The sequence below is a fragment of the Manis javanica genome, chromosome 5 (genome assembly GCF_040802235.1).
Source record: "Manis javanica isolate MJ-LG chromosome 5, MJ_LKY, whole genome shotgun sequence".
Taxonomy (NCBI): domain Eukaryota; kingdom Metazoa; phylum Chordata; class Mammalia; order Pholidota; family Manidae; genus Manis; species Manis javanica.
Window position 1 is genome coordinate 100,481,733 of NC_133160.1, and position 15,526 is coordinate 100,497,258.

Consider the following 15,526-nt stretch of genomic DNA (forward strand, 5'->3'; position numbering starts at 1 on the left):
GATTATGTGAACATAAACATAGAAGGTATTATCATTGTTATTATTGCTGATTAAGTCTCTACTCCTTAGTTCGACATTCAAGATCTTTCACAATACAGCCTTTCAACCTACCTCTCCGGTTTTTCTCCACTCCCCTGTATAAATCTGTCTTCCAGATAAAACTTTCACTTTTTCTAGTTCACTTGGTAGTTTATCATGCACCATTTGCCTTTCCTATTGTTTCTTCTGTTTAAATCCTTTATTATTTTATCTTTCATAAATTCTGTGTCCCCGGTAAAATGATAAACTTCTCCATGTCAGAGTGTTTCTATAAATGCCTCGAGTGGAAAAGTTGTTTGATAGTATTTATTGATTTCACTTGACATACTTGTTTTATGTTTACCGTCACTCTGAAAGCTATCTCTTTGCTTGGAATTTGGTGTTACACTCAATTTTGCATGAGTTTTGAATTGCCTTATTTATTGTAGAACAGTGCACTCTTTGAGAAGCCGAATTTTGAAAAATTCTATATTGCCAGTTTAGCTGTGTTTGGGACTTCAGTGACCTCAGGGTATTCAGACCAGTAAGTAGTTCTTAATCTTATGTGTCCTTTTCATGACCATAATCCCATACAGCCTCATGGCCTTTTCATGACCTTGGAGTATTTCTTGCTACTATAAATTTGTTATCATCTCTTGAATGACTTTCAGGTGTATTTTCCACTGGAAGAACTTCCCAGCATGAGAAATCAAGCAGAAAAGAAGGATAAGTACAGTATAGTAGAAACTATAGGGGAAGTACTAAATGATGTTAGGAGGCATAATAATCACCTTCTAAAAATATCTCCATACTAATCCCTGGGATGTATGAATATGTTACTTTACATGAACAAAAGGGCCTTTGCAGATGTGATTAAATAAAGGATCTTGAGGAGGGAGATTTTTCTGGATTATTCAGTTTGACCCATTGTCATCTCAAGGGTCTTTATAAGAGGGATGTGGAAGGATCAGAGTCAACAGATGAGATGATAGGAATGAAGTCTGAGTGATATGGTCACAAGACAAGGAATGCAGGCTGCCTCTAGAAGCTGGGAAGGACATGGAAGGAACAAGATCCCTGGGCAAATCCTGTGTGATAGTTGAGAGGATACATTTTGGGAGTGGTTTGAAACCAGCTGTGCAGACTATTACTGTGTAACCTCAAGCAAAGCATCTAAATCATAGAAGCCTCAGTTTTCTCATCAATAAAGTGGAGAGTAATATGCACCTTACTAGACTGGTAGAGAATTAAAGAGGCTGCATATAAGGCATTTTGCACAGTACCTGACAACAAATACTCGGTTAAGAATAGTTCTCATTGTATCATTTGCACCATTTACAGCTGCTAACCATACCACCCATTCATTCAGTATTGCTGAAGCTGCCCAGCATGGACAATTTGCAAAGCCATCCACACCAATGGATTGCGGGGTGGAAGGGCAAAGCGAGAAAACAGCAGTGCCATCTCCAAGTACGCACAAGACTGTACATTCTGCACCATGTATTACACATTGGGTGCTTGCTTGCTTCCAGATCTTCAGTGCACGTGGCTTTATTAGAAACCGTCTGCTACAGTCTAGACACAGCCACCGGAGTCTGGTCACCAACGGGAGGGAGCAAGGGCCAGAATTCCTGCTGAGTCGCTCTGGGCCCCAGCCCTCTACCTTAATCCCCCGTCTTAGCTTTCCATCTGCAGCTGGCCACCCTGCAGCAGAGCAGAGCCCGCCAGCCCCTGCCCAGTTGGCCGCCTGGCACGCAGCGGCCGCGGCGTCCCCGGGGCTCGGGGAGGTCGGTGGGAGCGCAGCGGGGGCGGAGCTCGGCGTCCCGCCGCCGCCCCTTTCCCGGCGGCTTCGGCCGGGCGGCGCTGCCCTCGCGGACGGGTGGGCGCGTCCCGGGCCGGAAGGAGGCGCAGTCGGGCACGCGACCGCCCACCTCCAGTCGGCCGGGACGCGCGGTCTCCGCCCGGCTCCCGCGCGCCGCCTCGGCGCTCTGCAGAGAATTTCAGTTCCTGCGAGCAGCCTGCACCTCCCGGAACGCGTCTAGAAAGGACCGCCGTGCCCGAGCCGCCGGAGCCTTCCGTGTGGCGCCCAGAGGCGCCACCGGGGACATGCGACGGGGAGCCCCCGCCACAACGCAGGCAGTGGCCGCGCCGCCCCGGGAGAGTCGTCCCAGAGCAGGTAGGCGACCGGCGGCCGCGGGAGGAGACGCCTCCGCGCCGCTCTGCCGGGCGTCCACCGGGGACCGGAGCGACGCGGTGTGCTCGGTGCCGATGGCGGATGGTTCGGTCCCACAGCTGGCCCGCTGATGCTTTGCCTGTTGCTCTTGTCCCCATCCCATCCTGCGCTCCCTGCGGGGCAGTCTTTCTCGCAGATGATGGATTTCTCTGCAAGGTCATTGCTCTCGTAGACTGGCTTTGAAGGTAAATGGAAGACGCCTGCTGTACTTGCTCTCGGGCGGGGGAATTTATAATCGATCGGGTCTGCACACTGTGAATATACAAATAGGTGTGTGTGTGGGGGGGTGTGTACGTGTCTGTTTGGCAATACTACACTGACATTTTTCTCGTTTTCCTACGCCAATCCCTTTAGTCAGAACACTATAGTTATGTATATTTGTGTGCGTGTGGGCATGTATGTATATACACACACATATATACACACACGTACGTAGTTTTTCTTGAGATAGGCGGAGAGAGAAGTAGGGCCAGCAGAGGTTGATAAAGGGAAAACATTGTAGAGACCTGTTCAGTATCTAGAGGTGAACTTTGGAACCACATTAAATCAGGTTAGAGCGACTAGAGGCTATAAATGATTCTTTGGAGGTGGATTTTAGAAAGGATCTGAAGAACACTGCTAACCAGTACGCACAACCGATCTTCATGCTATCCAGGCAGATCTAAAAGATGTATGCAAAATTTCGGCTGCAACAATGGACAGGGAAGGAGGGGTTAAAAAGAGGGTTAGGAGACACTTGGGAAGTGAATTTTGGGTGGTGGGAAGGCAGCAAATTCCGGCGAGGTTTAAAGTGCCTTCTGGAGGTACATGGAGAGCAATCTCTGCTTGGGGTGTAGGCAGTTCAAGGTTAAGATGATGTGAAAGCCCAGAAGGCAGCTGAAGCAGTGGGGAAAAGGCAAGGGTTTGAAGTAGGGAAGGAGAAGCAAGCTCTGAGAGTCACCATCCACCTTTTATTAAAGTATCTTCTCCCTGTAAAAGCAGTACTTGGATATGCCATGTAAATATTTTTCACAACACATTTGTTTAAGATCCACTGGTCCATGTTTTCATTTTGTTTTTGCAAGCAATCTGGGTCATGGTGGGACTGGAAGAAGCTGAAGTGTTTACAACACCAGCAAGATTTGGAGAGAGAGTTGATTAAGGCTTAGCCTCATAAAATATTTACACATCTCTTCGTGGGCTTTTGTTTGCTCGTGTTGGAGCTGCTGCATATTTTACTTTGATAATGCATTGAGTGTACTTCTCCCGAATGTGCTTATTTTCCAGTTATAAACTGTTCTTTCTTTTCCATTGTGTTCACCATTGGTCTGCCCTGAGTAACAACTGTGGAACTAAAGATACATCAGTCACAACACGAAGAAGAAAATCTCTGTTGTTATCTGCAAATGGCAGGAGTTTGTATTAGAGGATTTTCTTTTGAAATAGAATCATGAAAAGCATTTTCAAGTTTTTGTGTGTGTTTGGGAGGAGAATGGTTTGTTGATTCATAAACAGGAAAAAAAATAGTAGTAATTGCCATTGGAAGCCCAGATGTTATATCACTGGAATTTATTTTGGAAACAGAGCAGGGGAACTCATGGAGATCCATGTAGAGGGTATTACGGTGTGGTGAGATTTCACCTAATCACTAACTAGACTTTTATGAAAATGATGAGGACAGAATCACAGGTGCACAGCTTCATAGGGGAAGTGGAAGATTGAAGCATGACATGAATCAGATAAGTCTCAACTGAGTGGTAGGTTCCAATAAGATGATTGGAAATTTGGGTGTTTTTAAAATTGTCTCATTATACTTGCTCCATGCCCTTATCTGTCCCTGCAACATTTCCTTAATTATGCCTCAAATATACTTATATTAAGTATATTTGTTAAGAGATTATTAAGATTGTATTTATTAAAAATATATTAGATACAGCTATCCTTCATTGTATGAATTTCCAGTCACAAAATCTGCAGCTTACAGGGAAGCACTAAAATACTGGTCATAGAATCACAAAATCACAAAAAGACTGACCTCAAAGAGTCTGGACACACAACCCCAGCCCCAGCTTACACTTGAACTGTCTCAGTGGCAACTGTTTCTGCCCTTTATGCACTTGTTCATTGATTCATCCAAGCATTTAACGTATATTTATCCTGAACTCTACATGGTCCTAAACAGTGGAATAGAAGAGTGAACGAAGAACAGGCTCAGCCTGCAAAACTTGGAAGGGAGGAAGTAGCTAGTTAAATGTTGGGATAGGACAAGCACAGGGTGCCATGGAAACTGGGTTATGTAGGTGGAGAGGACAAGGACAGTCCCCAGGGAGCTGAAGGATGCAGGGAATCAGTCTGGTAAAGAAGAGAAGGGCAGTCCTGGTACAGCAAGCAAAGGATGCAGAGGCCCCAGAAGAACAGTAGCCCTAGGTAGTTGGAAAGCTGTTAAGTAGAGGAAAGAGGGAAAGATGACGATGGGAAAGGAAGCAGATCTGTCATCAGCTGAAGTCCAGAGGAGCTGATGATTCATCTGGTCAGTCAGCCATCTGAACTGGATAAGTTAATAAATGCTGTTGATAGCCTTCAAATATCTAGAAACCATATCTACCTTCATTTACAATCACCTGATTAAAAGGGAGACATGTCCTCAAGAAAGTCCTAACTGTGCCTCAATTTCTTCACCCATGAAATGTCCACCACCTACTCTGCATATTGTGAAAATAAAAGAGAATGAGGGAATGAGCTTAATAGAAATGCAGGGGATCTTATTTTCATAGCAACAATTTTCAGAGAAAAACTATGGAAAATACTGTATATTCCAAGTACTTAATTGTCCCAGATGACTCCAAAAGGTAAAAGTATGATGGTATGAAAAACTGAATGAACAAGAAAGTAACTCAGGAACACAGGCTAAAGAGAGCCCTAAGACCAGACACAACTTTTTAGTTATTTTTTAAGTGAGGGAAATATATACAGCAATCCCATAGTAATCAATACCTGCCTTTTTAGAACTGCTCACAACCCATGTGAAGTCAGTTTCCTGGGTAATTTTTATTTTTGAAAAATAATATTGAGTAAAACAGAGTAGAAGGGTAAGTATTGTTCATGAAACTTTTTAATTAAGTATATACTTATATGTATATATATATTGGACTATGAGTAAAGTGTGTATCTTACTATGCATCATGTTTAAAAAGTTCGAAAGCAGTTGCTTTAAGTTATCCAAATGAGAGCTGCTTCTAGTTTGCAGGACCCCAAGAGTCAACTAGGAGATCTGATACACAAGCATTTGCGTATAGCTTTATTCATAAATTCAGGATAGCAAAATTGTCTTGAGAAGGCAAAACATTTTGACTTAGCAGAAAATTCATGGCAGTAAAATCAGAGGAGAGTAAGATCCTTGGGGGCTGAATTAGTCTAGCAAGGCTTCAAGGATGAGATGGAATCTGAGCAAGTTTATGAAAGATGAATGGATCTGGGTGGGCAGTGAGGAAGGGGTGGAGATATAGAAGAAGGAAGTAAAGAATGAGGTGGGGTCATGTGAGGTTTATTTAAGAATCATTTAGTAAAGCAAAAATGAATATCAAGTTGGGGAGGGAATTGCAGCAGAATTTCTGTTTAGACTAAAATATTACTCCAGAGTTGCTATTTATTTAATGTTTATGATTTCTTTTCCTAATTCTGCTGCAGAATGGCCATAACATCATACATCTGTCATTTACTGCCATCTTTTTACTTCTTTTGTAATAATTTACTGACTAAGCCTTGCTTCAATTGAATTTCATGGTTGAACAATTGAAATTTTGTGATATACCACATTGGATCATGATTACTTCATTTCTAAGAGCACAGTTACTGGCACAGAGGGGCTATCCAGTGATTGTCGTAAATGGAGCAAACCCTTCTGTTCTCTTCAACTGGCCTCCTTTCTGGAGTGGTGCAAAGCCCTGTAACTAGGCCTAACCGCCCCGTGAAGGTGGACCAAACCGCTGTATTCATGACCCCCAAAGGAAGAGCAGAATCTGATGGGTTTTCTTTTTCAGTTGGTCTGTGACTTATCCATCATTTTAGTTAAATATTTAAATATGTTTGTTTGCATTTCAAGAAATTAACATCGGAGTGTTTTGCTGTAGCCTAATGGTTATTTTGAGAAGATCAGGTCAGAGAAGAAAGTCTTGTGTTTTTGAAAACTTTCTGTAGGCTTCTTTTAGCTCTTGCTGTCCTTCCTGTGAAATAAAACAATGTTCTGATATTGAAATCCTTTTGAAAAAAGCTATTTCTTTAACCAGAAGAACAGTGCCAGTTAAAATAGAGACTCTTGTGCTTAAACTAGTTGATTTGGAGTGCAGTCAAATATGGAAATTCACTTTTTTATAAAGCTGTCCTGGACTCCTCTTTCATCTTCCTTCTCCACATCAGAATGTTTAAATTGGTGATAGTCGAACTTTTAGGCATAAGAGTCAAGTCTGGAATAAAGAGTCAAGTCTGGAATAATAAAAACATTTAGAGTGCATTTGGATTGAGAAGACATTTACTGAATTTCATGAGGGAAAATGTATATGCCCGTAATTACAATCTAGGTTACTTACTGTCTTGAATGCCCGTGAGTAAAATTTCCACAGCTTTGTATTCAGGCATATTGGAGTTAGCAACACAATAACAGCTTTCTGATTTTTTATGTCTATAATTAGATTGCTGGCTTTATTTTGAAGCTAGGTGCATAATTAGGGGCTCAAATTATTATTACCAGTCAATAATAACTTACCTTTAGCTAGAAAGCTAAATGCTATGACTTACCGAATCTGAACACCAATCTGGAAGTAGGGCTTAGAAATCTGTATTTTATAAGGGCCCCCAAAGGATTCCAATAGCCAGGCTGGGACACCACTGTTAAGTTCTGCCTTATTGATATGGAAATACAGATGAGTCCCAGACAAGTTAATAACTTGTCCCCAGTCATTGTTAGAAGTCTAGACCACCTCTTTCTAGTTCTCCACCAGTTCTAAGGTTAGGGAGGAGCAGGCCCAGAAGAGACGGTGTGACCATCTCCAGTTTGACAGGGCAGGGGAAGTGAACTACTCCTGCAGCCCTTCCTCCAAAACTGAGAGTCAATGCAGTGAGCCATTCTGAATGCAGTGATCTCTGCCCCAAGGGTCTGATGTGGCAGAAAAATTGTGGGGATCAGCTGTGTGATCTGAGGCAAATCGCTCTCTGGGCTTTACACACCAGATTCCATTTAAAAATGTTAATTCTTGGATCCTAAGCCCAGTGGATACCCAAGCCACCCTAGGAAGATGGTGTTGGTCAGTAGTCACGAAGCCTGACACTTGCAGAACCAAGCAAACCTTGAAAAAAACTCGAGGCTGGAGAGTAGAAATCCAAAGTCACAGGCGCCCCCAGGGACCTCAGCACTGTTGCTAATTGAGTAACGGGCAGCTGGACAGAGAGCTCTAGAGCTCCTTAAAAAATCTATTTGCATCTACTGATTTTCTGGAGGAAAAGGAGTTGCAGTGAATCCTTTTTTTCAAGCCTGAATTGCAAATGGTTCACAAAGTGGGAGGTCTAGTTTAGGGGAATAATCAAGATGTTTTATGTGAGTAGATTCTCTATTGCTTTTTCAGGATATTGATTTTGAAATAGCCTAAAATTAAAATAACCATATTTTGCCTGTGGGAGACTCTTCTCTTTCTTTATAATGTACAACTTTGGGCAAATGAAATGCTTGAGGGAGTTAATAGTTTGTGTTTGCTGTATTTTCTGAGTAATCTGAGCATCTTTTTTGTTTCAATTCTTACTGACAATTTTTCTAGAATGTAATAGCCTATGTCTATCTGTTTGCCTTGTTAATAAGTACAATATGGCAATTATCATCGGAATTCAGAATTTTGCATCACCTCCAGGTTTCTATTCTGAATTATAGCTATGTAGGACAGGGCTGCTGAATATAATACAGAAATTTTAAATTGCTTTTCTTCTTTTTCCCATTGATATGAATGTGTTCTCCCTAAGAATCTCCTGGTACATCTTTCACATTTTTTAACAACAGGTTTGGGTTTTTTTTCAGATATGTGATTCATTGTGGGTCCCACTTTGCTGGGCTTGGGTCTTCCTTTCTCTTTGCCTGTACATCATTTTGGAATGCTTGTTTCTTCATCCTAAGCTAGTTTCTCAAGCCCTTCAAAACATGCTTTAAAGCTCGATTATTTCAGCAAACTCTGTGATTCTTAAGCCCTGTTTCTAAGTACTATTTTATACATAGCATGAATTTTTAATTTATACTTAATTATATGGTTCTCAAAGCATTCCTTTCTTTGAATCCCATAAATTATTTCTCCCTATAAAATGAAGGTAAAAATGAAGTGACTAGAATTTTAATGCTAATAAGAATTTTAATCAGCACTAAGGTTAATAAATTGATGTGCATCTCCCCCTGCATCCTTGAATGAGTAAAAATTGCTTATGACAAAGGGGTATGGAGGATTGGTCTTGTTTTCATGTCAAACATGTTCTGAAAGCAGGCAGATAACAGAAATCTGTCAATGTTAGGGTCAGGGGCTGGGCTCTGAATGAGTGAAAATGCCTACACATCTCCTTTCACACGGGGCATGATTTTTATCTGCACATAGAGATTCTCTGAGCAAAGGATGCTTTGCCGTGAGCCTCTGAGAGTCCTGGTACATGTCACTTGACCTGTCCATATCTCGGATTTGAAGATGGATGTACCAGATTAGAAATTAAAAACTGGTAGTGGGTGGGCCCAGCAGGAAGATCATGTGTTATTTGGCTTGTAGATATTCATTTTTAATTAAGCTAATACTGCAAAATTAGATCTATTATAGGAAACACCAATCCACTTTCTCTAGGCAGGACCTGAATAGCAGTAATGTGCTGCCTCTTATTTCACTATAGTCCCCATTACTCCCTGTTGTCTCTCTTACACTGAGGCTTCACATAAGTCACTTGTACTCTACAACTTCATTTGTGTTAGCTACCTACAGCTCATAGATACCTGAGTTCGTGAAGTCTGAACCACATGTTTTCTAAGTACCATCGACTCTACAGTGCTATTACCATGCTTATGAAATTGCACAAAGTAGAGAGAACTCTATACTGAATGTAGTTAACTCCCATAGATTATAGTGACAGTCTAGAAAGTTTCCATTATCATAATATGTAGATTTATAAAAAGTTAATGAATGCAAACTGAGTTGAACTGGTCTGTTAGTAAGAATGGTGGGAATTTTTTGTTTGCTTGCTTGCTTTTTATTGTACCACATGTAGGAACAAGCAAAGCAAATGAGCCATTTTAACAATAATTTTATTTATTCTTGATCTTGACCAGTGACTGTGATTTTACTTTGGATTGCTTTATGTACTTTTTAAATGCACCATGTCTTTATTTTATGTAGAACTCTGTAGTTTATACACCAAGCTTGCATAGCTTCCTAAAGCCCAAAGCACATCTCATTCTTCCCAGTAATGGTGCATTGTATTTAGTGGGCTTGGCAGTTGAGAATAAACTGGTGTTCCAACTCGTGTCCCAGTCTGTGACTGCCTGTACAGCTGAGAAATGGTCATCTAGCAGAGGCAGTCGGCTGTGCTTTCACCCATTGCTGAAGCTAGTCAGATCCCTGCACAGTCTGGCCACTTGATTGTGTGGAACTTCCCTGTTTAATACGGATAAAAAGGAGGTGACTGTGTCAGGGGTGATTTGTTCATGTCACAAATAATGGCAAATGCCCTTTGAGACAAGCTGGGAAACTCAGGCAGATCTCTGAAGTAAAGAAAGCTCTTAATAGCTCTTTGTAATCTCTCACTTCTTCTCAACCTCTGCTGCTACTTTTCCTTTCTCATGCACACTTCACTGCATTACCACCCCCACATCGTGCCTCCTACTTTACTTCTAAAAACATCCTCGCACCTAATTATTAATCCCGAAGTGTCGGTGCTTCAGCAGCTTCACTCCAAAAAGTGCTGAGAATAGTATCGGTGGAATCCAACAGAGGACACACTGCTACATCGACTCTATGCTTTCTTCGGACAGAGTGCATTTCCTTGCAGAATGACGTCCAAGTCGTTCGGGATTAGGTGTCTTGTCAACTGAGATGTATTGATAATGTATAAAAGCCATGAGTTAAAATTCCTTAGGGGTAAAGTCAATATTTCTTAGTGATTTTAAATAACATAAGTTTATTTGCACTGCAACTTTTATGTTTTCTTATTGAAGAAACTATTCTCCTACTCCCTTGGTGGTTATTTTCATGTTTAAAATTGTAATGATAGGTTTTTAAAAATCAGCCCTCTGTTGTTTGTGGCCTTTGAGTGGTGAGTCTAAATCTCAGGGAGGGATGATAAAAGTTAATAACCTGAGCTGGACTGGATTGAGGACACATCAGTTTCTTCTGCTTTGCAAATCAAGTAAAAATATTCCTAAAACTGGAAATAGAAATTTATGAAGGAGATCAAGTCTAGGATGTGAACGGGGGTTGGCAGAAGGCTCTAACTTCAGGAAGATGGATGCTTGGATCATTTGATATATTTGCATTAGTATCTAATATAGACTCAGACCCTGTCTATGGTGCTAGGGAGTCAAAGTTGAATAAAACATAGTCTGAACTCTCAAGTAATTCCCAGACTCCTGGACTAGATAAACTTTTTACCAAATATGGCTCAGCAAAGTTAGAGCGGGCTCTTCCTGGTCAGCATCTCTGGAAGGTCCCCCAGCTGCCTGGCAACCAGGCTCCTCTCTCTCAGCCAGGCCTCACGGTACCTCTCCCTTCCTTCCTGTCGGCCCCGCACAGCAATTCAGCTTCATTTTTGTCCCTCCCCCTGCCGGCTTCACCACCTGCTTACCACACCTGAGCTCCTTTCTTCCCTGCAAGGTCAACTTGAAAACTAAAGGAAGTCTTTCCCACACTTCTCTTCCTTAATAATGCCGAAAATAAAAACAAAGACATGTATGTTCAACTTCATTTTGCTAAGAACAAGTAAGAAACAAGAGGGTAGCAAAAGCAACCAAGATGGGCAGATAAAAGATTAAGCAATCGTCTAAGTTTCTGCTGGCCCATATGCTGTAGGAAATTTTCTCCCCAGGAATACAACAGAACCTCAAATGTAATTTAATTTCCCCTTCCTTTTCTATTCAATGAAACATCTACAAATGCAAGTGAGATGAATCAGAATAACAGTATTATAGGAATTACTCTATTATCAAGATTATCATAACTGGCATCAGAGAAAACTGCTCTAAATTATTCTTTTAATACATCATTGCTGTCATCAGTACTTTATCATTGCTCATAAATGATTTGTGAAACACTAGTGTATTTTAAGATGGTTTGAAGACCACTGTTTTATTAGAGAACTGCTTAGGCTCTCAGGGTTTACCTCCATCCTTGAGGGGTAATTTTTGAATCAGCTCATTACTGGGTAATGTGCCCATTACCCAGCCATCATCACAGTTGCTAGGCAAGATACCTCATGCCCTCATGCTACGTTTTTTGTCTGAGGTGGTGCTCCTCTTCCCTGGACTTCCTCTCCAGGGTTAGGACCCCGGAAGTTCACATGGCAATTCGTGTCTCTGTGATACTGGTGAGTAGGTCATCTCTGCGTATTTACCCTCCTGAGAGAACTCTCTTACCTAGCCCTGCAGAAGGTAGTGGCAGAGGAAATAAAAGAGGGAGGTTACCTAGATTACAGAATTAAGATGTAGAAAAGAAGGACCAAGCAGACAGATGGGGGAAGAGGAATTAACGTGGGTGAAGCAGTGCAAGAGCCTGAAGGAACCACCAGGGCCTTCACCATCTTGGTTCTAGGGCATGGGAGAAACCTGGCACATTTCTCTTTGTCCATCTACTTGCCACTGCAGGAAACGGGCGATGGATACACCGCAGATCTGTATAGTTAATGAGCTCCAACTTTTGTCAAAACTTCATTCTTTAGCCTCTCAGTGGTGTCCTGCTAACCCATTTCTCATTTTTAAAGATCTTGAGGTTTATCCTGTTTTTTTGTCCCATTTTAGAGATGAGGAAACAGATTAAATAACCTACCCAAGGCCCTTCAGATAGTAATTGACTGAGCTATGTACAGATTCAGTTATACTGAAACTTCAAAGGCCACATGCTTCACCACTGTGTCACACTTCAGTAGACTAACATCATTAATATACTAACATTATTAACATGAATATTATTACCACTGGGTCAAAATATGAGGAGCAGGCAGGATTTCACAGACTGCATTCTCTTATCTCAGATTTCACTTTGTGTTGCTTAAAAACCAAATGTGAAAGCTTCTGCCTCAGTGATGTCTTTTAAACCAACAGGGTGAATTCGAGGAGAAACATTTTAGGTAAAAACTTTATGAATCATTGTATAGGCAGTAAAATTGGAAAACCAAACTTTTTACCAAAATATCCTGATGACACATGCTCAGCAAACACTTCTTTGTTTCCCAAAAGAAAAACCAAACATGTATTGCGTAGTTACACGCACATACCACGTGCACATTCACACGTGTAACAAGAAAAGCCAGGCATGTGTCTGTGTTTAGCCCTACCTATGGACTTTGGACTTAGAAACTATTTATAGAACTAGTGTTTCCACGATAGATGTTTTAATCATAGACATTCATTTACTTATGAAAGTTGAGCAATCCCTTATTGCTTGCAGCTAAGTATTCTCGTTGCAAATTGAAGGCTGTAAAAAAGGTAGGCTACGTAGAAGGCTCATTTGAGAACAAGTTCCTTCTTAAAACTACATTTGTAATAAACTAATGGTACTTGACAAGAGTATGAATATACATGATCTCTGTCCATTTTAAAGATGAAATTCCAATCATTGTTTTTAAAGCTATGATTTCTGCCTTAATTTTTTTTTTAGTTCCTTAATAAACAAGTGATTTTTTTTTCCAGCTAAAAAAAATTGACAGAAGTCACCTACAGGCATTAGTCTTATCACAAACTATTTTCATCAATTTAGAATGTATTTATCACTTTGTGTTGTTCTAAAATTCGAACTCTTTGTTCCAGGGGGAGGCACAGTAGAATGAACTACTTTTCAAAATGCAAATTTTCATCAGTGACCTGTGAGATGATCTTAGAGAGTACACAAATTTACTTTCTATTTTAATAGTTATGAATTTATCTTATTAGGCAAATATATTAAGAATAAATTTAGAAACATGTATTTAAAATATGCTATATGAAAGAGGTATAACCAGTACATCAAACCCATGATTTTTACAGATGTCATTTCTTAAGACCAGGCTAATATTTTCAACTAGTGCACCAGTTAAAGTTAATTGAATGAAAAATATTAAGTAAAAAACACTTTAGATAAGAAGCACATAAGGCAAAAATCATGAAAGTGGTACAGAAGTCACCATCTGTGAAAGTAGTACATGAAGTCATGTCACTGGCCAAGGCACCTCAGGTACTCTCTAGAAATGAGAAGTTTGGTCAATTCTGGTGTTAATGCCAAATTTTTTAACACGCTTGCACTTTTTCTTCTATCTTGGGCTTGTTATCTGAATTTGAGGTCTCTTTGGCCTTTTCGGGAACTTAGGAAATACACATTTTGTCTCCCTCTCTCCATCACCACCAGGCATTTATGCACTTACTTTTTACACATGTGGACATGAAACGAACATCTTGTGGAGAATTTATATACTAGGTATTGTGGGCATACAAGACAGCTAGAGCCATCTGTCCCTCTGACTTCTGTTAAGAGTATACATGTCTGTGATTCCCATCGGAGGTAAAGCCCTTGAGAGCCCTGAACTTCTGCCATAATCATTTTTTTGTACTTCCTGAACAACTAAGAGATCTTCAATGGAAAGTCCCTTCATTGATAAAACATGATTAAGGCTCATATTACAAATTTAAAACATGTGTTGTATAAATTCTGAATGGGATTATATGTGAGAATGGACGACAGGGGTTTCTGCATTTCATTGCTAGGAAGATATAATTCTTGGGCCATTTTGAATCAAAAGGGAAAAATTCATACTTTCATGATTTTTGAGTTGAAGGTAATATAACTGTGGTCACTTACACATTTTTACAAATCTGAGTGAAATGAGGAATTTTAACATTTATCAGTTTTAAAAAAATCAGTTACATTGAGGGAGGCCTTGAGTTTCAATGGTGTTTATTGTTTTTTATATAATTTACCCCCACCCAGGTGGTTAAGGTATAACTATTATTCTGACTAGTTTTCCTTGGGAATCTGTCCTTGAGAAACAATTTCACAATGCTGTAAAGCACCTGAACATGTGAGTGTAAGTCATCACAAGCATCTATATAATGTCAATAGCGTTGTTTCATGCTTGCCAGCATTCACAAGGTTTCTGTGTGCTTATGGAAAGGATATCGCTGTGGTTTCCTGCTGGAGTTTCTGTATAATAGTGAGAAAAACAGCAGAGGATGCAGTCAGTTGTGGTTGTTTGCTCTTACACTGCTGCTCTTTTCCTTTTCGTAAAAAACAGGAAGCTGAAATTTGCTCTTTACTTAATTCAACTGATATTTAATAAGGACTTGTCTGTGGCCAATATGGGAGGATGCATACCTGCTTTTAATACCTAAAATGTTAATATTAAGAAATATTAAAGAGGCTGAAGCAGTCATGGCAGTATTTTTCTACTCTCAATGCACATACATTGTGATAAAAATTGATTAATTAAATTACATTCAAAATGGCTAATGATTGAGAGGGCGGAGCCAGGATGGCGGCGTGAGTAGAGCAGTGGAAATCTCCTCCCAAAAACACATAGAGCTATGAAAATATAACAAAGAAAAATCTTCCTAAAATAGAGACCACAGGACACAGGACAACATCCAGACCACATCCACACCTGCAAGAACCCAGCGCCTTGCGAAGGGGGTAAGATACAAGCCCCGGCCCGGCGGGACCCGAGCGCCCCTCCCCCCGGCTCCCGGCGGGTGGAAAGAAACTGGAGTGTTTTTTTTTTGACGAGTGCTTTTTGGAAGCCTTAAAGGGACAGGGACCCCGGTGCTAGGGAGGCAGGGTGGCAGGACCGGTGAGCAGGTGCCTGGGACCGGCGCCAGAGGACAAAGAATATCCTGCATTTCTCCCTGCGGGACCGGCGGGCGGGTGCCTGAGACCGGCGCAAGAGGACGGAGGAAATCGCGCGTTTTTCCCCTTTTTTTTTTCTCTTTTTGGCGAGCGCTTTTTGGAAGCCTTAAAGGGACAGGGACCCCGGTGCTAGGGAGGCAGGGCGGCGGGACTGGTGAGCGGGTGCCTGGGACTGGCACCTGAGGACAAAGAATATCGCGCGTTT

The 15,526-nt window shown here is 41.1% G+C and overlaps 1 protein-coding gene across 8 annotated transcripts in view; it reads left to right on the forward strand.

The window, feature by feature from the left end:
• The first annotated feature begins 1,959 nt into the window (after positions 1 to 1,959).
• Positions 1,960 to 15,526, forward strand: part of GPRIN3 (GPRIN family member 3) — a 72,909-nt gene continuing 59,342 nt past the window's right edge. For 5 of the 8 annotated variants that reach the window (XM_037020123.2, XM_037020122.2, XM_037020125.2 and 2 more), the window contains exon 1: positions 1,960 to 2,436. The gene's annotated coding sequence lies outside the window, so the exon portion shown is untranslated. The remainder of the gene's footprint in view (positions 2,437 to 15,526) is intronic. The other 3 variants (XM_073237303.1, XM_017677732.3, XM_017677735.3) reach the window with 2 other exon arrangements.